Genomic DNA, 23,889 nt, shown 5'->3' with positions numbered 1-23,889 from the left:
GAAGAAGGACGAAAAAATAGCAGAGGAATTGTCTATTTTTGCCCCCTTTTTTTTTTTTTTTTTTGGTGAACAACAGTAGCAGTTGTACCATTTCTTAACACAGATGAGAATATGCAATTGAGACCACTATCATAAGCTGAAGAGAATCAAGCAAATTTAAGTAAACGAGTTTGATAACTGTATTAACCTTGCTGTAATTAAAAACAAGTAGCTGAGAAAGTATCATACACATGCATTCCTCTAAAAAACTATTACTATGTACAGTGAACTGTCATTGACCTATAACAGGGGTTTGTTTAGATTGAAGAATCAGAGGATGATAGCAGAGGCTTGGAAGTCCAGGTACAGGATTATTCCAGAAAACCTGGAGAAACAAAACAAAACAAAACAAAACAAAACAAAAAAAAAAAAAAAGAAAACTGAAAAGCAACCTGCAGAGCTACCAACTTTATAGTGTATCAAAAGCAATGATAAAAAGGACAGTAACAAAACATGACCTGGTTGAGATAATAAAGCCATTAGGGACAGTATCATAAAGGTGTATACTGAAGGATATTGAGAAAACAGGAAACCTTATGTTGGAGAAAATTATTTTTGAAGAAAAATGCAGAAAATATATCTATAGTCACTTCTGGAGAAAGATATACATCTTGAAGAAGGGTAAGGAAAAACAATACTCTGCTATTTTACATTTACAGAATTTTACATTTACGCCCTTTACAGAAGGGCGACGAAGCTGGTGAGGGGCCTGGAGAACAAGTCCTACGAGGAGCGGCTGAAGGAGCTGGGCTTATTCAGCCTGGAGAAGAGGAGGCTCAGGGGCGACCTTATCGCTCTCTACAGATACCTTAAAGGAGGCTGTAGAGAGGTGGGGGTTGGCCTGTTCTCCCACGTGCCTGGTGACAGGACGAGGGGGAATGGGCTAAAGTTGCGCCAGGGGAGTTTTAGGTTAGATGTTAGGAAGAGCTTCTTTACTGAAAGGGTTGTGAGGCATTGGAACAGGCTGCCCAGGGAGGTGGTGGAGTCACCATCCCTGGAAGTCTTCAAAAGACGTTTAGATGTAGAGCTTAGGGATATGGTTTAGTGAGGACTGTTAGTGTTAGGTTAGAGGTTGGACTCGATGATCTTGAGGTCTCTTCCAACCTAGAAATTCTGTGATTCTGTGATTTGCCATCAACTAAATACAGGTCATGTGACGATCATGTATAGAATTGTGTTGCACCCTATGAAAGCCCATCACTGGTAGCATAACTGGGGCTCCTTTCACATAAGTTTGCAGCTAAAATGCTTAATCATGTTAACACTTTACTTCCAAATCAGGTTAAGCTGAATTCATCAGTGATATGGTGTATTGTCACATGGGGACATATTGATTTATTGTCTTCACAGGGACATATACCTTTTTCATTTTTGCTTGATATAATTTGCTTGATCTGGTGCCATAGACTTGATTTTAAACAGAACACTACACCAATGACATCCTAATGTACTCTTTTTTTTTCTTTTTTTTTTTTTTTTTTTTTTTTTTTTTTCATCAGTATTTTACCAGAATGAAGGAGATGATGAGAAGCTTCACATAGTCTCACAAGGAAGACTCAGGTTAGCATGTCAAAGTTCTTGTGTATGCAGGACATTCACAACGGGATGGTCAACAAAGGCAGAAGGTGTCAGAGCACACATGCAAGATCATAACAATGTGGACAACAAATTAAGGCTAAGATTGTGCTCAGAACTTGTTCTAAGGATGCATTATAAATATATCCAGTGCATAAGATTTAATTCTAGTTCTTCATGAAACGTTTTATTGAAATCTAGTAGTTTCATTTTACCCCTTGAAAGACAATGAATAACACAAAGACCCTACAAATTCATGTCTTATATAAAATCATACTTAAATCTATACAGTCATCATAAAATTTTTCAACATATATGAAAAATAGTAGGATTTTTTTTTCAAGTATTATTTCTAACATTAAATCAGTGACTATTTTTTTTAAAGAAATATATTGTGTCCTAAATGTTAGATTCATTGGTGTTCACTGATCTACCCAACATGCTTGACAGTAAATATCAACTGTGAAGTTTACATGTGTGGACAGTTGTCCACCACTCTCAACCATGACAGAACTGCTAACTCATTTATCATATATCATTAAATCACCTTCAGGCAGCAATAGATTTTTGTTTGCAGTAGCTTTAAATTTGTGTGATAGGAGGAGGAATGGAGAATACTCTTACAGAAAAAAAGGATTAATGGCATCTCTAATCAAAGTCAGACAATATAAACATTGCTATTTTAGGGTCCTTGTCTGGCAGTTTTATGAGAATGAATTACTTATCTCCATTTGTATGACCTCATTCAGCTCACATACTATGAATGTTTCCAGCTGGGTTCTGACAGCCTCTGTTCCACCATAAATCATATCTGCTTTCAGATCCAAAGGTGCTAACTGATGAAGCAGAAATAATGCAATCTCAGCTGGTTTTGTGGCCTACTTAAAGCACAGCTCCAGTAGGAATGCAAACTGCCTCTATGTTCTTCTGGATAATTCCATAAAAATGTTATATCCTTTCCAACTCACTGTTTTGTTATCCTTCTGGTTCCTGGGACTATTCTTTTCACTGAATATACAAAATAATGCTTACACTGCAAATAGTCAAAAAGGACTTAGAAATACTGGAAATTGGTCCAATGTCCTAGCCAGGAAGGGATGATCCACAGTTTTAAAAGCATTCACTTTTCAATTTCTTTTCTTACTATTTGTGTTACTGTGGTTGAACCTAATGGTTAAATAGTATGCTTTAAAATTAAACACAAGGTTCTAAGGCTTAAGCTAATAACTATTAAAGACAATGAAGCCTGAGGGGGTGAGAACATAAAATCACTGCACACTTTTCTGCTGTAGAACTTATGTACAATAATGTATTCCTATGTTTTATAAATTACTCTCTATTGGAATGAAGAAGGCAGATTAAAGGCAGGGAGGTTTATCTTACTCTTCTGTTGTTTCCCACTGCTAAACTCCAAGTTTATATATGGGTCTTGGCCTTTGTCCCTTGTATTTTGAGCTAATAAATGTTATTACATTTCCCACAATTCTGCCTTTCCACTTCTGAGCCCAGTTTTAGAGAAAAGATGTAAAACAATGTTTTTGTTTGTTTGTTTTGTTTTGTTTTGTTTTCCCCTGCCTGTTTGGTTTGGCTTGGCTTATTTTCTTTTGTGTGTGTGTGAAGAAAAATATAAAATAAAATGGTAAGAAGATGCAAATGAATACAAACGGCTGTATATATATGTATAAAATGCATTCATTTATGTATGATAATGAAGTTAAAAATTCAAAATACGATATTTTAAGAACAAAAAAATGTTTATATGCCATTCTTTATTCTTTGGGAAAAGAAGATTCATGTATCTCTCAGTATCATTCTTCATGGTGACTATATAAATTCATACCTCATAGTCTCTGTTTCTATCAAAAAAAATCCTTGTGCAGTGGTAAGGTTGTAGGATTTCACATTTAAGAATATTTAGCAAGTTAATTATTGTTATGAACTGTTCCTTGCCTTTGTCCCTTTATTTAAGTTAATACAATAATATAGTAAAAGAAAGTATATTGAAATACAGATTAGATTCAGTATATTGTTTGGAAAAGTTGTTCTGTCCTGATGGTGGAAATAATAGAAAAAGGATTGGTTTTGGTAACTCAAAGCATTAAGGACACAAGTTCCTTGAACCTTCACAGAGATAAATAATGAAAAAAATGTCCTTTGTCTGCCATGAGTAATTAGAAGATGACAGTATGGTGTGATTTTGAAAAAGAGACAAATGGCTACCAGATATCCAAACCATACAATATGTCCAGTAAATATGGATAAAAACTTCCTTGTGTCTCCCTAAAAACTTAGGGAGATCTCATCTGGAATGGTACGCACAGTTTTGATTGCTTTTGATAAAGGAAGGTTAATATAGTGTTAAACAAATGCTGAGAAAAACAGCTAACATGATCAAGAGTATGGGCAGCCCTCTTTATGAGAAGAGATTTTAAAGCCTTGGTTTGTTCAGTCTAGCAAAATGATAACTCAGAAGGGATGCCACCGTTCAGTATAAAGTTGATATTTGGAATAAATATCACTGAGGGAAAAAATCTGTCTGAGTTGCCAGACAATGTTGAAACAAGATCAAGTGCCATCAATTATCCTATAATACATTTTTCCTATTCATGGTATTCATTCTCATTTCCTGTTTCTTTCTTGATTTACTTCATCCTTCCTTTTTGTATCATTCTGAGTTCCTTGCCAAGCATTCCACAAAGAAAGAAGCCAGACTTTTGCAGCTCCAGTCTCTTGTGATATTCTGAACAGTGGAGTTCTGCCAGTGCAGAAATTTGAATAGAAATTATTTGGACTTGCTTGCTGTGCTCTTTTCAGATAAACACTTTCTTGTAAGCAGTTAAATTAGTATGTTAGCAAATTAGTTTGCTAAACCAGGCCACATCTAAAACTCATAGTTCTTGTTTCTATTTTGCATTGCATTTCTTGACACCTGCTTAACAGCAAAACATAAAATTTTGCATGCTATTGTGTTGCTCTCTTACCAATAAAATGCTAAGATCATTAGATAAAGTGGAAAACCTACACAGGATAAAGCCAGTGCAACTCATTGAAAATATTTATTTTTTCCAGATTTTTTTTTTTTTTTTTCTAGATCTCTCAGCGTAACCTTCCTACTGATTGCTTTTAGGAATTCTGGATCACTAGATGTGAAAATACCACAATCTCTATTGTGCTGCATAACAACCTTTTTTTTTTTTATTTTTATTTTTTAACTTTTAATGGAAACTGTTACTAACAGGTTGTATATAAGTACAGAACAAGTGAGAATGAGTCCAGTAGTGAACTTATTTTCCCGAGTTCCACTTGTGTTTTCTTTTGATTTGGACTAATTAAGAACTCTTTTCATATAAGGCAGGTAAATAGACTGCCTTAGGACTGTAGGCTATAACATTGTTTATCTTTCCCATCTTCCACAGAGGTCCAATAATGCATATACACGTTACTGGATATGACTGGGATGAGGTTTATTTTCTTCATAGCAATATGTATGGTGCTATGTTTTGGATATCTGGCTAAAACAATAGTGATAACACACCAGTGTTTTGGCTGTTGCTGAGAATGCTTGCATGCTGTTGAGGACTTCTTTTTCACACTTGCCTCCTCTGCACCCCCAGCACACCTAGTGACTGGGAGTTCACTAGAAGCTGGGAGGGGACACAGCCAAGACAGATGACTAAAATTGACCCATAGCATATGAAATCATACTCAGCAATGAAAGTTCAAGGAAAGGAGGAACAGGAAGTTTTTGTAGCTATGGCATTTGTCTTTCCAAGTAGCCATTAGGTGTGCTGAGGTCCTGCTTTCCAGGAAGTGGATAAACATTTGTTTGCTAATGGGAACTGGTGAATAACTTCCCTGATTTGCTTTCTTTGTGTGCATGACTATTGCCTCACATACTAAACTGTGTTCATCTCAATCCACAAGTCTTCTCACCTACTTCCTTTTATCTCCCCATCCCATGGAAGAGGTTTTGAGCTGTGTGAGGGTTGTGCAGGTGTCTGGCTGTTGGCCATTGTCAACCTTGCACCCCACCCCCCACAGCAGGACAAATTTCATCTCAAGTGGCTGGATAGTGTTTCAAAACACCAGGGAAAAGAAGAGAATTGGATTACAAACTACTGAGTGTATCTATGAGACAAGAAGGAAGTCTTCCTGAAACTCCTTAATTCCTTAGTATATATATATTCTTTTATAGGCAATAGATGATAGAAAATAGATAATACAAAAAAAAAAAAAAAAAAAAAAAAGGACAAGAAATTTCCCTGGTTATATTTGTAAAACATTGAAGATACAACTCTGCTCCCACAGAAGACACAATGACAATCATTTTGAGACTCCCTGTGGCTATAATTCTATCAAATATAATGACAGACATTTTAGAAAAGGGATAATGCAGAAATATAATATAAAGTAGCTTTCAATACTGATGTCAGCCTTTTATAACTTATTTAAATGTATTTGATTGCAACTTATTTTCAGTGACTCACAGGGGTTCTCCAAGATAAACTTTCTGGACTTTTGTTCTAAAATTGCTGTAGATAATATCAAATATTAACAGACATACTTTATCACTTCTTTTATGAAAAAAAAGAAAATATATATATATCCTCATAAGTCAATATATGTACAAACAAAATTATGTTCTTCTCTAAGTTATTAAAGGAGACCAATAAATGTGATTAGCCACTTTTTAATTTATTTTTATCATTTTATATTCTTTGGTATAAAGTAATGCAAATGTATAGAAAAAAAAAGTCAATGTGCAACCAGAAAAAAAAAAATAAAATCAAAACTGGAATGTTATTAAAACAGTTACTGTTGCAAGTATCCCCTACAAAGACACACACAAAGATACACATAAAGATAAGGGGATTGTCCAGTGGATTGATAGTGAGCCCATTTATAATGACAGAAGCAAGCAGAATAAGAAAGCTATGACCACAAAAATAAAAATAAAATTTAAATTAAGAGTATTAGAAATATATTTCAGAGAGTAAATAATTGGAAACTGCAGATATTTTTATTCTTTATATACATTTTATTTTAAATTTAATTATTCATATTTAGTACCTTAAGTTATCTATGTGCACTGCAGAAGGAAGTGCATTTAAGATATTTTTGTTATGGCATATATTTTATTGCAATTGAAATAATAATAATAATAATAATAATAATTTTGCCTGTACACCAATGCACGGAGCATGGGAAATAAACAGGATGAGCTAGAGATCTGAGCTAGAGATCTATGTTTGGTCGCGGGGCCACGATCTCGTTGCGATCACTGAGATGTGGTGGGACAGCTCACATGACTGGAACACTGTCATGGAGGGCTATGTCCTGTCCTCTTTAGGAAAGACAGGCTGGGGAAGTGAGGGGGTGGGGTTGCCCTTTATGTGAGGGAGCAATTAGAGTGTACCCAGCTCCACCTGGGGGAGAGTGAAGGACAAGTGGAGAGCTTGTAGGTGAGAATTAAGGGGTAGGCTGGTATGGGAGACACGGTGGTGGGGGTCTACTACAGGTCACCAGATCAGGAGGAGGAGGTTGATGAGGCCTTCTACGAGCAGCTTCTTGTAGCCTCATGATCATGAGTGCTGGTCCTCATGGGGGACTTCAATTACCCAGACATCTGCTGGGTAAGCAACTCAGCCAGGCACATGTAGTCCAAACGGTTCCTACAGTGCATTGGGGACAATTTTCTCACACAGGTGGTGGAGGAGCCGATGAGGCAGGGGGTTCTCCTGGACCTTGTTCTTACCAACAAGGATGGCCTTGTTAGGGATGTGAAGGTTGGGGGCAGTCTGGGATGCAGTGACCATGAGATGGTGGAGTTCCAGATGGAACTAGGCAGAGGAAGTAAAGCTAAAAGCAGGATTGCTACCCTGGACTTTCAAAGAGCCAACTTCAACCTCTTCCGGGACCTGCTTGGGTGTATCTCATGGGCTAGGTTGCTAGAAGGCAAGGGTGCTTGTGAGAGCTGGGCTACATTTAAGCAGCACTTCTTCCATGCTCAGGATCAGTGCATCCCGAAGAATAGGAAATCAGGGAAGGGGGGCAGGAAACCTGTGTGGACGAGCAAGGAGCTCATTGATAGGATCAAAAGGAAGAGGAAGGTCTATGAAACGTGGAAAAAGGGCCTATCCTCCTGGGAGGATTATAGGCGTTGTCAGGGCCTGCAGGGATGCAATGAGGAAGGCTAAAACCCACCTAGAGATGAGGCTTGCCAAAGAGATAAAGGATAATAAGAAGGATAAGAAGGGTTGTTTCAAGGATGTAAAAAACAAAAGGAAGACTAGGGATAATGCGGGTCCCTTGCTGAACGAGGGGGGCGGGGGGGGGGGGGTACTGGTCACAGAAGACGCCGAGAAGGAGAGGTACTGAATGCTTTCTTTGCTTCAGTCTTTGCTTCAAGGACACTCCCCCGGGATTCCTCGCCTGTGGCAAGAGGACAAAGGGTCTGGGAAATGGAGGGCTCCCCCTGGTGGACATGAGAGTGGTTCGGGAGCATCTGAGTGGGCTCAACGCACACAAATCCATGGGTCCCAATGGGATGCACCCGCAGTGCTAAGGGAGCTGGCAGATGTGATCGCCGAAATGCTCTCTATCATCTTTGAAAGGTCCTGGAGAACGGGTGAGGTGCCTGAAGACTGGAGGATAGCCAATGCCACTCCGGTCTTCAAGAAGGGCATGAAGGAGGATCCAGGAAACTACAGGCCAGTCAGTCTCACCTCTGTCCCTGGAAAGGTGTTGGAGAAACTTGTTCTGGATGCCATCTCCAAGCAATTGGAAGAGAAGAATGTTATGAGGAGTAGTCAGCATGGATTCACCAAGGGGAAGTCGTGTTCAACCAACCTCATTACCTTCTATGATGGCATCACCAGCTGGGTAGATGGGGGGAGAGCAGTGGATGTCATCTACCTTGACTTTAGCAAGGCTTTCAATACTGTCTCTCATGACATCCTACTAGCAAAGTTGAGAAAGTGTGGGATAGATGAGTGGACGGCATGATGGGTTGAGAACTGGCTGACTGGCCAAGCTCAGAGGGCGGTGATCGGTGGAGCAGAGTCTGGCTGGAGACCTTTGACTAGCGGTGTTCCCCAGGGGTCGGTGCTGGGTCTGGTCTTGTTCAACATCTTCATCGACGACCTTGATGAGGGAATAGTGTCTGCCCTCAGCAAGTACGCCGACGACACAAAGCTGGGAGGAGTGGCTGACACACCAGAAGGCTGTGCTGCCATTCAGTGAGACCTGGACCAGCTGGAGAGATGGGCAGGAAGAAACAAAATGAGATTTAATAAGAGCAAGTGTAGAGTCCTGCACCTGGGAAGGAACAACCAGAAGTATCAGTACAGGCTGGGGGATGACCTGCTGGAGAGGAGCTCTGCGGAGAAGGACCTGAGGGTCCTGGTGGACGACAGGTTGACCATGAGCCAGCAGTGTGCTCTGGTGGCCAAGAGGGCTAATGGGATCCTGGTGTGCATTAAAAGGAGCGTGGCAAGCAGGTCAAGGGAGGTAATCCTCCTCCTTTACTCTGCCCTGGTCAGGCCTCACCTGGAGTACTGTGTCCAGTTCTGGGCTCCGTGGTACAAAATAGACAGAGATCTCTTGGAAAGAGTGCAGCGGAAGGCCACAAAGATGATACGAGGCCTGGAGCGTCTTCCCTGTGAAGAAAGGCTGAGAGACCTGGGTCTGTTCAGCCTGGAGAAGAGAAGACTGAGAGGGGATCTTATCAATGTGTACAAATACCTGAGGGGTGGGAGACAGCAGGATGTAGCTAACCTCTTCTCAGTGGTTTGTGGGGGTAGGACAAGGGGCAACAGCCACAAGATAGAACACAGGAAGATCCACACCAACATGCAAAACAACTTCTTCACAATGAGGGTGACGGAGCACTGGAACAGGCTTCCTAGAGAGGTTGTGGAGTCTCCTTCTCTGGAGATATTCAAGGCCCATCTGGATGCCTACCTGGGCAGCCTGCTCTGAGGAACCTGCTTTGGCAGGGGGGTTGGACCCGATGATCTTTCAAGGTCCCTTCCAACCCCTACAGTTCTGTGATTCTGTGGTTCTGTGTTTCTGTGATTGACCAAATTTATGGAAGTGTCTTATAATAACGATAAGGAGAGGCAATGAGATAGTGGCTGCTTTAGCCATAATTCCATAATTCCAGTTTCCCCTAAAATTCAGAAAGATGAACTGAAAGAAGACAAACTGGTGGTTTGATTCCATCTGTACTACCTGGAAAAGAACTAATCAAATGAGACCTCTGTGTTAACAAGTGTTTCAGTCAGTCAGAATGTGGTTCCAAAAAGGCAAGAGAACAAGAAAATTATTACATGAATATAAGGAAGTATATTTGAGACTTGCCAAAACAACAACAACAACAACAACAACCAAAAAAAAAAAAAAACAAAAAAAAAAAAACAGTGTGGTAGTTTAACAACTGACGGGCAGCTCAGCACCACCCCACCACTCTTTCACTCCTTCCAAAAAGGAAGGGGAGTAAGCATGAGGAAAATAAAAAGAAAGAAGTTCCTGGGTTCAAATTAAAACAGGGAGATCAGTAACTAATTAGTGTCATGGGCAAAAACAGACTCAGTGTAAGGGAGATTAATGTAATTTATTGACTTTTATAACAGACTTGAGCAGTGAGAACTAAAAGCAGACTGAAAACACCTACCGTCTTCAGTGCCCAACCATCCTCTTCTACCTCCTCCCTCTAAGCAGCACAGGGGAATGGGAAAGGGGATAGTTATCAGTCCATAACACTGCATGTCTGCTACTCATTCCTCCTCACTCCTTTCTCCTGTTCCAACATCCTTCCATGGGATGCTTTCCTACCTGAACTGATTCTATGTGAGCTTCCCACAGACAGCAGCTCTTCCTTCTTCACTGATCTTAGTGTCTGCAGGGTTGTTTCTCTCTAGTTTTTGTCACTTCTCTCTACATTTTGTCACTTCTCTCTACATTTTGTCACTTCTCTGCCCCAGCTGCTGCTATTCATCTTCTTTTTTTTTTTTTTTTTTTTTTTTTTATTTTTTCCCTTTCTTAAATGTGATAGCATTGTTGCAGCAGTATAACTAACATCACCCAGCTCATTGGCTCAGGTCTGGCCAGCAGTGGGTCCCTTTTGGAGACATCTGGAATTGGCTCTTATCTCACATGTGGCAGCTTCTGGACTCTTCTCACAGAGGTCATCCCACCAGACCCCCAGCCCCCTCACCCAACCTTGCCACAGAAGCCCAATTTGGCCATAACTTTTAAAATACTACTATTTATTTAGTTAAAACAAATGATTAAAAAAAAAAAAAAAAAAAAAAAAAAACTTAAATGTGCATCCTGTTGCTAGTCCAGCAATAGCCACAACAGCAGATTACCCTGCATACCCAAATGGATTATTTCATTTAATCTACTTTTAGCAGTTTACTAAAAGTTCGAGTTTGTAGTGATTTCTGCTTTATGATACACAGATGCACAGTTAGACCTGTATTCTCATTCACAGCTATAATATGAAGAACACCATGGAGGAGCATGGAGGAGGCAAGATTTGTAGTGGCAGTAAACACTACGGCTGTGTGGTACTTAGCTGCCTGCTGTGGTTAATCACAACACAGAACTATAAAATCACTGTTGAGGACTGGTCTATTTTTGTTTCATTGGTTTTGTCTTAATCTACAGCATGTTTGTTGACACTTGGGAGGATCTCATGTTTTTATGTATTATGTATCTGTATGCTTTTTTTTGTTCAGATAGTTAACAACTTAATATGCATGTAACATGCAAATATTTATAAACATCATATTAAACTTCAAAGGGGTTAGTTTAGAAAAAATGAAGCACATTAATATTTGCCAAACAATGAAACATACACTGACAAATAAAATGAATATATATCTTTTATTCAGGTTTACATATCCATGCAAATTCTCGTTTATACTTTTAGAGCTCTTCCTCTCCTTTCCCTTTCTGCACCATCCCACAAAGTAATAGATGACTATGGAGATGCAGAACAAACTACCTCTATAGTTTTACAACAGCTTGAGCATGTATGTATCCAAATTCTCTTCTGGTTCTAGCTTTCCTAAATTAAAAATTTACAATCCCTGTCCTCAAATGTTATATGAGGTGTATATGCAATTGTTCTTTAATCCATTTCAGACAAAAATAAATGGGCTAGCTTTAATAATTTAAATAGTAGCTACTCTGGCTTATTCTGACTGATATGTATTCAAGAGCAGTTGAGTTAGTAGCCCTTCTGCGAGATCCAAGAAAGTATTAATCTACAACCTCAGGGTATAGGTAGGGCAATAACTTTTCTGTCTATTATGACGAGATTGAGAAGGAGCCACATTGAAACATCTAGTGCCTTCATTTCCAGTTAGGGAAATGACCCAATATGTGAATAAAATGGAATAAAATATTCTCACACAACCAAAATAATGCCACTTAACTTTGTTCATGGGCATGTCTGATTTGTTTCTGCAATCAGTGGCTTTGGTTCAGTTCCTAGCAAACACAGGAAATTGTGATCTTTCTGTAATATGACACTAAAGAAAGTTTATTTCAAGGTGAAAAACTCCTCTGGGTAGATTCCTGTCTTTCATGTTCATTTGTGATCTGCAGGTGCTTGACAGGAAATGAACATACTTGTGGCAGGACTACTTCTCTTTGAAAAATGTCACAAAGCATTACTGATAGAAAATTTTAAAAGCATGGATCACATCTGAGCTGCAGTCTAGTATGCAGATACTACAGTTTACATTATCTGTTCCTGTCCATTAAACTTGAAAACAGGACATTTTTTCAAAACCTTTTCTTTTGTGTGTTCTCACAACAGCTTTAAACTTATTTCAACATAAAAATAAAGAATGAATGTTAAAAAATTATTAACATTTTCTCTGCAAATATGCTTAAAAAAAATCTATTGTCTCCCTTTGTTTTGTTCTTCTGTTGAGGGAGTCTATTAAGTGCTTTTAAATTGTTGCTCTGTAAAATTAATTTCTGGAGGTAGTTTAAACTATTTGACAGAAAATTGGTTCTTGGACCATAAGCAACATAATTCACAAAATATTATGAAGTGTTATTTTATATACTATATTAATTATATTATATTAATTATATTATATTAATTTTTATTATTTAAGAGTTCATGTATGAACACTGCTGAGAATATATCAAAAGAGAGACATCTGAGTTGCCGGGAATCTAGGTAGGTTTGACTTTCTGCTTTTTATCAGCAGCACTCAGTGAAGAGTATTCTCTCGCTTACAAAAAAGGCAAATGCCATAACTTTTTATTTTCATCTTTTTTCATCCGTACCTCTGTGGTGGTTTTACCGTGCTAGGCAGTTGAACACCACGACCGCTCTCTCACTCCCCCTCCTCAGATGAGGAGGGGAAGAAGTAAAGGAAAGAGCAATTCACGGGTTGAGATAAGGATGATTTAATTAAAGAGAATATATATGTATATGTATATGTTATTAAGGAAATATTATTATTAATTAAACAATTCAACTAAAGGGAAAAAAGGGAAAGGGGAAGAGGGAGGGGGAAAGGGAGTAACTAAACAAAACAAGTAAAGGCTATGTGGAAATGCAGAGGAAAGAAATTACTCTCTACTTCCCACAGATGAGCAATGCTTGACCACATCCTTGAAGCAGGGCCTCAACACACATAGCCGGTGTTCAGGAGGACAGACGTTCACACAACGAGCGCCCACCCCTCCCCTCTTCTTCCTTTTTCCACCTTTTATTGCTGAGTGTGACATCATATGGTATGGAATATCCCTTTGGTTGGTTTAGGTCAGCTGTCCTGATGATGTTTCTTTCTCACTTTTTGCCCACCCCCTAGGAGGGTTAGAGAGAGTCCTGATGCTGTGCCAGCACTTCTCAGCAGCAGACACAACACCAGTGTGATACCACTGCTGTTCTAGCGACAAGTGCAGAGTGCAGCACTGTATGGGCTGCTGCAGGGAAAGTTAACATCCCAGCCAGACCCAGTACAACCTCATTAACACTGCAGCTACACCTATTTTTAATAAATGTTCCAGACTAAGATCTTCAGAAAAAGAGGCATGGGTTCTGTCAATATGCAAACTGATCTATGATATAGACTATATATGTGTGTGTGTGTGTGTAAAGAACACACAAATAAATTCTATATGCAATAATAGAATGCACTAGAACTACATTTAATAGTATACATTTTTAAAAATAACATTGGTTTGTCTGTACATTTCTGTTGTAATAATGCATTGCTTTGATAAGTCATTCTGTTGCTCTGCTACAACAAAAACAAACAGCATTAATATTTTCATAATAATAGAGTTACCCAGAAAAATGAAGTCAATCGACAAAAGCAGTCTTTCAAAGTATAAAACCAGCAATACAAGATCACATACAGGAGCTTGGTGTTTTAAATAAGATGATCAAAATAATACTTTTTTTGAATAAATTTAAGTCTTTGCAAAAACAAATTGTAAGAAACACTGACTTATTAAGGCCATCTAGTCTGACCTTCTATTCTAAATATTAATGTCCTTCAATTCTCTTTTCTTTCTTCTATCTGTTTCAGAGTCAATATAGACAAGTTAGTATGGTGTGCTGGAAGGGTTAGGAAACTTTGAGTTATTAAAACTGCTACATGAGATGATGATGGAAAGATGACATTTTTGTCTGTCATTCATTTATCATTATCATGCTGAACAAGGAAAGCAAAGAAATACATAAAAAGACAAAAAAAAAATTTCATCAAATTGCAGAAATATTGATTTCTGAATTTCTGAAAATCAAGTCTTGATTTTCCCTGTTTCTTCATGTGAACTTGCTTTTTTTTTTTTTTTTTTAAAAAAAAAAAAAAGTCATAATACAGCTGCAAACATGTAACTTCTTCTTCAAAAAAGTAACTAACAGTAGCAAATGCTGGAAACTAATCAAATCCATTGTTATCGCTTTAGCATTCATATACCGTACAATGAAAATCTAAAACTGGAGACACCTGTAACTATGCTCTGTATCTTTTGGTGCAAATGATATACTCTTCAGAGCAGGTTGGTGTGATAGTACTTGCAAATTGCAGTTGAATACATTCTCTATTAAAAAATAACATTTCTGCTAGGAAGCTATTGTAATCCTACAAGAATCTGTAATAGTTCTCCTAAACTCTATCATATATGCCTTTGTCTCCTATGGTTAAATGAAAGGCTGTTGTTTTGAAGAGAGTTGCTGAGAATGCTGCTTGAGGAGGAAGTTTGTTGCACTTAAAAAATTCTTAGGAAATTAGCTAAGGTAATTATTTTTTAAATATTGAAAAATGTATTTTGAACAATAATGATACACAGTAATAACAGAAAATACAAATATTTGGAAATATTTTGTCATATAACAATATGTTATATAACAAAAGGCTGACAGAGATGGCTTGGACTGTTTAGCATAGAGAAGAAAACACTTCTTCTCAAGCAAAAAGAAGGTGACAACACAAGTGGCAATGGGCACAAACTGAAACATGGGAGGTTGTGTCAGAACATCAGGAAACACTTCTTTACTGTGAGGGTGACTGAGCACCAGCACAGGTTGCCCATAGAGGTTAGAGAGTCTCTCTCCTTGGAGATCTTCAAACATTATCTGGACATGGTCCTAGGCAACCAGTCACAGGTGTCCTTGCTTGAGCAGGAGTTTGGACCAGTTGAGCTCAAGGTCCTTTCAAGCCTCAACCATTCTGTGTTTCTGTGATCCTGGGAAAGCAGTGATGTAAATAACTTCATTAAGTATGTTGATATGCTTTTTACAAGCAAGTCAATGGATAATATAGGATCTAATGGGATTTCACATTTTTTTCAATAACATAAGACTTAAGGGAAAAAAAAACATTATTTTTAGATAAGCAATTTTTTATTTTTTTTTTCTTCAAGTTGATATAGCAAAATGAGGGAAGTTAGGTTTTTATTTGATGTAGCTGGATGTAGTTTTGCTTTAGAGAGATATAGGCTTTGGAGAGGACAATTTGGACTACCCTACATTAAATGTATGTTCTAAATGACTCTCTACAAAAACCTGTCTTGTTTCAGAACTATCAAGAAAACCTAGGAAACCAAACCATATATAAAGTTAGCCTTTCTAAACACTGAACTCCTTCACACTTCCAAAGGGAAGTTCTCATTCAGTGAGGGAAAACCTGCAAGGAAAGAGAGTACTTCACAACTAAGCCTTAGAGCAGCTACAGTGCATGCTCGTTTCACTTTGAGACACACTTTGGAGTTGTTGATAGTAGAAGGACCTATGTATTATATATATTACTATATATTATATATAATACTGAGTACTTCCTAAAATGCTGCACCTTGAGTTCCAGGATAACAACATACATTAAGACAGATGGAGATGCAGTGTCTGAAGCAGCATTATACTCATAAAGATTTATTTTATCATAAGAACATTCTAAGCTTCACATATAGGTTTCATTTTTATTTGATGGATTCCTTTATGATCTTTAGATATACTGTAAGGATACACATGAATATTTTATTATTCATATTATCAGTATATACTGATCAAATAAAGTTTATATTTCCTCCAGATTGACTAGATTTCATCAAAGCACCATTTATCTAATTTATGCTGCAACATTATTCATTCTGTTGCAGCATAAATTAGATAATGGTAGTTCATAAACAAAGCTTAGGATTAAACTCTTTTTAAAAGAGGATGTTTTTACAAAATGAAAATCCAAATATATTTCAGTGAGTCTGTGCAGCTGTTAATTTTTGGTATGTTATGTTTTGTTTTTAGTACTAGTTCCTTGGAGTAGGGGGATGATTGCTTTGAAACCCCTGGAGAGAACCAGATGACAGAGTTTCAGAAAAGCTAAGAACCTTTCTAAACAAACATACTCCCTGCAGAGAGATTCGGAGCTGCTGATCTTGTGTGCAGAAACACTACCTAAATGTAGCCACAGTTAATTACATCCTGTTGACAAGAGACACCTAAAACACTGTGCATTTTATCATCATGCAACAGCATACAAATGACAAGTTTTGACAAGTATCTATTTGTTGTTTCCAAAATTTGCACTGAATATGACAAGTGTGCTTTAAACTATTACGCCTCGCTGCTATTTAATCAATCATCCTTTACTTTTGAAGTTAATACTAGTTCAGATAAACATGCCCAGATCTGCAGTTTGTGTGATATCGCTACAGGTTTTAGGTCTTATGCAGAACATTAACACAGTGGTTGTGTCTGAACCTATAAAAAACACTTGATTAATGCTTTTACATCCATGAGAATAATCGTAATGGAAGATTTTGGCTTCATGCTATAAATTCACTCATTTGAAGATAATTATGTTATTGCCTTTCAATTTGGTGGTTGTAGCTCTCTCCATTAGTTCTGCATGTTGCTGTTTCCCATTTGAAGCCTTTATGGTCTTAGGTGCTATTACACTCTGGTATGAAATGTAAAACATGCATTTTTGTAATTAAAGGAATATAGTTTCTAGCTTAGTGACCTCATTTTGTATTAATAATAATAATAATAATAATAAAAAATCAAACCCAAATCCTACTTTCCTGAAGGAAGTTCTATTTTAGCAGTAATGAAAATATGTTTAGCTGGACCTGGGGATCAAAATACCATGAAAGGTTATATTTAATCATTAAGAGTTACCAAGAAGAACAGAAAAGGTGATTCCAGGTCATTTAAATTTTTGGCCTAAAGAATATAGAAAGTGTACTTTCAGAAGAGGAACAGAGAAGCTGAACACTGAAAATGAGCACATGGATTCAAGAACACAAATGAATCTATATAAAAATAAAGTTAACTTCCAGTACTTTACTACTGACATTTCATTTTTAATGTTCCTTCTGTATATGGAGTACAGAGAAACTTTTCTTAAGAATGGAGCAATATTTCTGAAAGAAAGAAGACAGTGAGAATACAGGGGGCATCTTATTTTTCTAATCTTTGATGGAAGAGTTAACAGTTTTAGGTACTTTTTCTTTTTATTATTTTTTCCCCAAAGAGGAGTTTTTGGTATATTTACTAATAATTCTGTATTGGAAGTAAATTTTCTGACATTTCTTTCCATGTTGGTTCCATAAGTTTTTTTCTTTATACTGAGTTATGACTTTGAAGTGGGATTTGTGAAATACTGATACTGAAGGCAACAGAGGATTAGAGATTAGGCTAATATTTATCTTTGAATGACCAGTTTTGGACTAGAAATCTCAGACATATCCATTTTGTTTTAAAGCAGACACTCAAATATCTAGAGGAAGAGAGAAATTATATAGAAAAAAGTAAGGAAGCATGGTGATCTTCCAGGATCGTACCTTATTGTATTGCATGTAAAAACAAAACACACACACACACACAAAAAAAAAAAAAATATGAGGAATGTAGCATACTTTCTTAATTCCTTGTACACTTTATTTAAAGAATGATGTTCCATCCCATTTACCTGAGATTCTTCAACTTGCTTGAGCACAAAAGGGTTGGTTATCACAGTCAGTGAGATAGCAAGGGCTCCAAGGAAAGCCAGATAAAGCTTCTGACTTGCAGATCATGAACATAGGTCTGATGCATGATCTGATATACTTCCTGAACCTTTAGTTCTTTTAATATGCCAACTTCTATTGTGTTGTTTCTTTTGACCAGCACTCCTTCTAAAGCACTAACATCCTGCTTCATTTCCTGAGAAACATTGAAATGACTTACTAAGAACATAGTGATTTTTAGCACCATGATGTTATTGTAAAGAAAGGGAAAACCAGAACCGAAACAAACTAAAGTAGTAATAATAAAAACACAAACAAGCAAACAAACAAAAGGATTCATGATGGTAGAAGTAATCTAGCAACAACTTAAGTGTAGGCATTGAAGTCAGAGCAAAAGGAATCCAAAGCTTGTCTGTGACAACAGTTTGTAGTACACATGGAACAAGAGAATGAAAAATATCTTATTTTCAGGGACTTTTTTCTGCTTATTGACAACATGAGAAATTCTTGCTGGAACATAAATATCCTGTATACAATGTCTGTAGTTCATAGTTCTGCATCTACATCTTCTAACTGAACCTTTTGTCATTTCCTTCACAAGTTCCCCAGTATTATCTATATAACCAAACACCATATTTTGCCAGAAACCAACAGAATAGAAAAGAAAAATAGACATTACCAAGTGAAAGCTTGCAATTAAGAAACTGTCTGTCTGGAAGCATAAAAACGTTGAATACAAGATTGATTTTGTTTTGAGTTGTACAGTCATCACAACACTTACATAGTGGCAATTTATACTGTGTATAAACAACAGGACTTATCAGAGTTTGCACTTGCCACTATGACAGTTTCATTGAAAAAAGGCTGTACTGCCAAGCATTGCCCTCGAGATTTCAACTCGCTTTATTACACAGCACCAGGTGATTGTATTTCACATCCTTCTCACAAAACCATACTTAACTGAGAGGTCAATAAAATGGGTATCCCTCATCTTATAATTAAAATATATTTCAAAAAGGCATACAGATTTCAATAACTGAACAATTAAAGAATGGATTATTTGACAGTCTCATCAGTCCCAAGTCCCAAGTATATATAATATATATATAATATATATATAATATATATATAATATATATATACATATACAGAACATATTTAAGAATCTCATTTCCTGAATTAGAATGTGTATATATATATATATATATATATATATATATATATATATATATATATTGTTTCTGGTAAAGATACAAGTGAAATGTTATTCAATTTAATATGTCAGAAATTAGCACTTCCAAGTGCCTGTAGGCAATCCTTCCATGGTGGCAACAGTATCTCTCATAGAGGAGCTGAATGTGACAGAGAGGTCTTGCTCTCTGTTGTGGCTTTGACAGTTTTTCCATCCACTTTTCTTTCTCTCTAATCATACAGTTGTATTTTTGAAAGATAGAAGCAAATTATGCAAATGAATAATTTGTTTAAGATTAACCACCAAATATCTCTCTGGTATCCATGCTGCAACAACAATAGGAGTAAGCTACCATATGGCATTAGTTTGCAAAGTATTTTAATTCATGCTCCTGAGGACAGATCTAACATCAGTTTTTAAAGTAAGCAGCAGGTTTTTTTAAAGTCAATATTTTAAAGCCCTTACCTTGTTTTTCTTGTCCAGTATCTGTTTCCAAGGAAACAGAAGAGGAAGCCGGAACCAGTAGCTAAGCAGTGATACAAACAAATACACTGGCTTTCAATTGCTGGCTTCTTTCCTCGCTTTCTAGCTCCTGAAGTCACAGTTAATAAGGTCCCTGACAGTTTAGAATAACAATTTAATATATTTTTACTGAATATTACATGTATGTGTATATCTATATATATTACAAAAAACATATAAAGGGTGGGGGGGAAGCTGGAAACCCAGATGATTTTCAATAAGGGTTTTTTTATATCAGGCCTGGGGAATGGAGTTTGAAATAAAAGATATTGGCCCAAGAGATAATACTGCAGTGCATAAATCAGAGTAAATTATAGGAAAAACACTATCAAAGATTTTTCCATGAAGTACAGAACAGAAAAATAGAAACAGTATTGCAGACTTAATTATTTATTACTTTTCATGTAACACTCTTCAGATGTCTCCAGGCTAATTAGAAGGATGGTGTCGCACTTCCTCATCTTTGCTGCATTCACTATCTGAGACAGAATATAGGAATTTATGGCAACTTGACCTGCTCAGAGTTTGTTGAATTTTCAAAGGAACTACAAGGTTGGGAATTATATTGTAGACTGTGCTGCATGGTTTGTACAGCATAACAAGATCACCAATAACCCCTAGAAACACTGCTTTTAGCATACACACTGAATATGAGCAGAACTGTTTAGATATTTTACTGAATAAATGCTTTCCTGTTCAGAAAATGCTTTCCTGTTCAGAAAATGCTGATTCATCAAAAGGAGGAAAAAAAAAAAAAAAAAGTCTGAATTCTGCCTGATGCAAGAAGAAAGTTACAAAGATGGGACCACTCTTACATGCACACACATAAAAGAATGCAAGACAACAATGTGATCTAAACTGACATAACACCAAACCTATGTGTCAATCTCTTTGCTAAAGTAAAGTAAATGTCAGAAATAGACGGGTATCCAAGCAACAAAAATGCTTTAAAATGTTAACTGAATCCCCACATGGCAACGTTGCATAAAACATTAATTTTAATGAACATATAAAAGCTTCAGCTAACAAATTTTCAAATAAATATGAAAAACTTATTTATTTCGTATCAAGTAGCAGTTCTTCCCATCCACAGATGTACTGGATTGTGAAATACTGTACCCATTTGGTTGAAGGACATGACTGTGGTTTTGCATTACACTAATGTTCTTCCAACATTTTTCATTATGTATCACAAGGAATAACACACTTATAAACGGGGATTGGAAATGACCTTAGAAAGCGTTCATCCACTGGAAACAAGATTTCCTTCTCACTTTTTTCCAGTGATGAAATGTTTACTGTGCCTAACTATATCACTCTTGGTTAACATTGTCTGGTTACTTGGTTACTTAAAATAACACATAGTATATATATTTTAATATATATATATACATACATATATATAAATATTTAGACAAGCAAGTAACACGGTCTTCTACAAGGCCTTTGACACTGTCCCACATGACATGTACAAGTTGGAGAGAGATGGATTTGAAAAGTGGACTACTGAGTGGATAATGAATCGGAGCATCTTTCCTATGACAACAGGCTGAGAGACGTGAGTCTGTTCAGCCTGGAGAAGAGAAGACTGAGAGGGGATCTTATCAATGTGTACAAATACCTGAGGGGTGGGAGACAGCAGGATGTAGCTAACCTCTTCTCAGTGGTTTGTGGGGATAGGACAAGGGGCAACAGCCACAAGATAGAACACAGGAAGATCCACACCAACATGCAAAACAACTTCTTCACAATGAGGGTGACGGAGCACTGGAACAGGCTTCCTAGAGAGGTTGTGGAGTCTCCTTCTCTGGAGATATTCAAGGCCCATCTGGACACTTACCTGGGCAGCCTGCTCTGAGGAACCTGCTTTGGCAGGGGGGTTGGACCCGATGATCTTTTGAGGTCCCTTCCAACCCCTACAGTTCTGTGATTCTGTGATTCTGTGATTAGATTCACATGGGAGCACTTACCTAGATTTTTCAGGTCCCTTTGGACATCATCTCTTCCTTCTGTCATATCAAGAGCACCACACAGCTTGATGTCACTTGCAAATTTGCTGAGGGTGCACTCAATCCCACTGTCTTTGTCATTGATAAAGTTATTAAACAGTACTAATCCCAAGGCAGACCCCATAGGAGCAACATTCATCTCCAGCCTCCACATGGACATAGGGCCACTGACAACATTCTGGGTGCGGCCTTCAAGCCAATTCATTATCCACTCAGTAGTCCACTTTTCAAAGCCCTCCACTGCACTCTTCCCAGGAGATCCCTGTCTTTTTTGTACTGGGGAGCCCAGAACTGGATACAGTACTCCAGGTGAGGCCTGACCAGGGCAGAGTAGAGGGGGAGGATCACCTCTCTTGACCTGCTGGCCACGCTCCTTTTAATGCACGCCAAAAGGAGTGTGGCCCTAATGAGGTTAAACAAGGTTAAATGCAGATATGAATACAGACTGGGAGAACACATTGAGAGCAGCACAGCCAAGAAGGTAGGTGAAAAGCTACCACCAACATCACCTAGTAACCCATTGTCCCTAGGCACCACATCCTACCTTTCCTTGAACACCCCCAGGGACAGTGATGCCACTACCTCCCTGGGCAATCCATTCCAATGCCTGACTACTCTTTCTGAGAAGAAATGTCTCCTAATTTCCAACCTTAACCTTTGCTGGCACAACTTGAGGCCATTCCCTCTAGTCTGTTCACTAGCTATATGCAAGAAGAAGCCAACCCCCAGCTTCCCACAACTTCCTTTCAGGTAGTCGTAGAGAGCAGTAAGGTCTCCCCTGAGCCTCTTCTCCAGACTCAAAAACACCACTTCCCTCAGCCACTCCTCAAAAGACTAGTGTTCCCAGCCCTTCACCGGCTTCATAGCCCTTCTCTGGACACCATGACTGCTGCTGATGATAGAAAGCTGATGACAGTACAGTGATGATTGTACTCTCCCCGCTTTGCCTGTCCCTTCCTCCACTGGACATCAACTCTTTTTCTCCCGGACAATCAGCAAAAGTTCCCTGTTCAGCCACACCAGTCTTCTTCCCTAATTGCTCGTATTATGGGAGGCACATGGGGACAGCCTGCTCCTGCACCTTTAAGACTTCCTCCCTGAGGAGTGTCCAGCCTTCCTGGACCCCTCTGCCCTTCAGAACTGACTCCCAAGGGACCCTCCCTACCAGTGTCCTGAACAATTCAAAGGCAGCCCTCTGGAAGCCCATGGTAGCAGTTTTACTGACCTCTCCTGACTTCACCAAGAATAGAGAACTCTACCATGTCATAGTCACTCTGCCCAAGACAACTCCCTACCACCACATCTCCCACCAGTCCTTCTCTGTTTGTGAACAGCAGGTCTAGCAGGGCACCCCTCTGGCAGGCTCACTAACCACCTGAGTCAGGAAGCAGTCTTCCACACACTCCAGGAACCTTCTAGACTGCTTCCTCAGGGCTGTATTGTATTTCCAGCATATGTCTGGGAAGTTGAAGTCACTCATGAGGAAAAGCACTGGCAATTAAGTGACTTCCGCCAGCTGCTGGTAGAATGCCTCACCCATCTCTTCATTCTGGTTTGGCGGTCTATAACAAACCCCCACCAGGAAGTCTGCCTTGTTGGCCAACCCCCTGATACTTATCCACAGGGACTCCACATAACCATTCCCAACCCCAGTCTCAACAGTATTGAAACTCTCTCTAATATGGAGAGCCACGCCACTATCCCTCTTTAGTTTCCTGTCCATTCTGAAGAGCTTGTAGTGATCCATTGCAGTACTCCAGTCATGGGAGTGGTACCACCACGTTTTAGTGATGGTGACTAGGTCATAGTTTGCCTGCTGCACTATGGCTTCCAGATCCTCCTGTTTATTTCACGTGTGTGCATTGGTGTTGATGCACTTGAGTTGCACCATTGCCCTCACCCTCAACCCTGGGACTGCTCCCAAAGGAACAGTCCCTACCAGCTCCCAGGCTAGAGTCTGTTTCCCTCTTTGAGACGGGTGGGACCCACCAGCAGTCATCAGGCCAGGTGCTGACTAAACCTCCTCACGATCAAAAAAAAAACAAACAAACTCCTGTGACGGCA

The 23,889-nt window shown here is 38.3% G+C and overlaps 1 long non-coding RNA gene across 1 annotated transcript in view; it reads right to left on the bottom strand.

Moving 5' to 3' along the window:
* Positions 1 to 5,659: 5,659 nt before the first annotated feature.
* Positions 5,660 to 23,889, bottom strand: part of LOC118177081 — a 33,445-nt gene continuing 15,215 nt past the window's right edge. Inside the window, exons 2-3 of the long non-coding RNA XR_004755673.1 lie at positions 22,335 to 22,485; positions 5,660 to 5,670 (exon numbers count right to left, since the gene is read on the bottom strand). This is a non-coding gene — a long non-coding RNA (uncharacterized LOC118177081). The remainder of the gene's footprint in view (positions 5,671 to 22,334; positions 22,486 to 23,889) is intronic.

Source organism: Oxyura jamaicensis, chromosome 1 (assembly GCF_011077185.1).
Source record: "Oxyura jamaicensis isolate SHBP4307 breed ruddy duck chromosome 1, BPBGC_Ojam_1.0, whole genome shotgun sequence".
Classification (NCBI taxonomy): domain Eukaryota; kingdom Metazoa; phylum Chordata; class Aves; order Anseriformes; family Anatidae; genus Oxyura; species Oxyura jamaicensis.
Note: the sequence above shows the minus strand (reverse complement) of the source record. Positions and strands in the feature narration are given on the sequence as shown.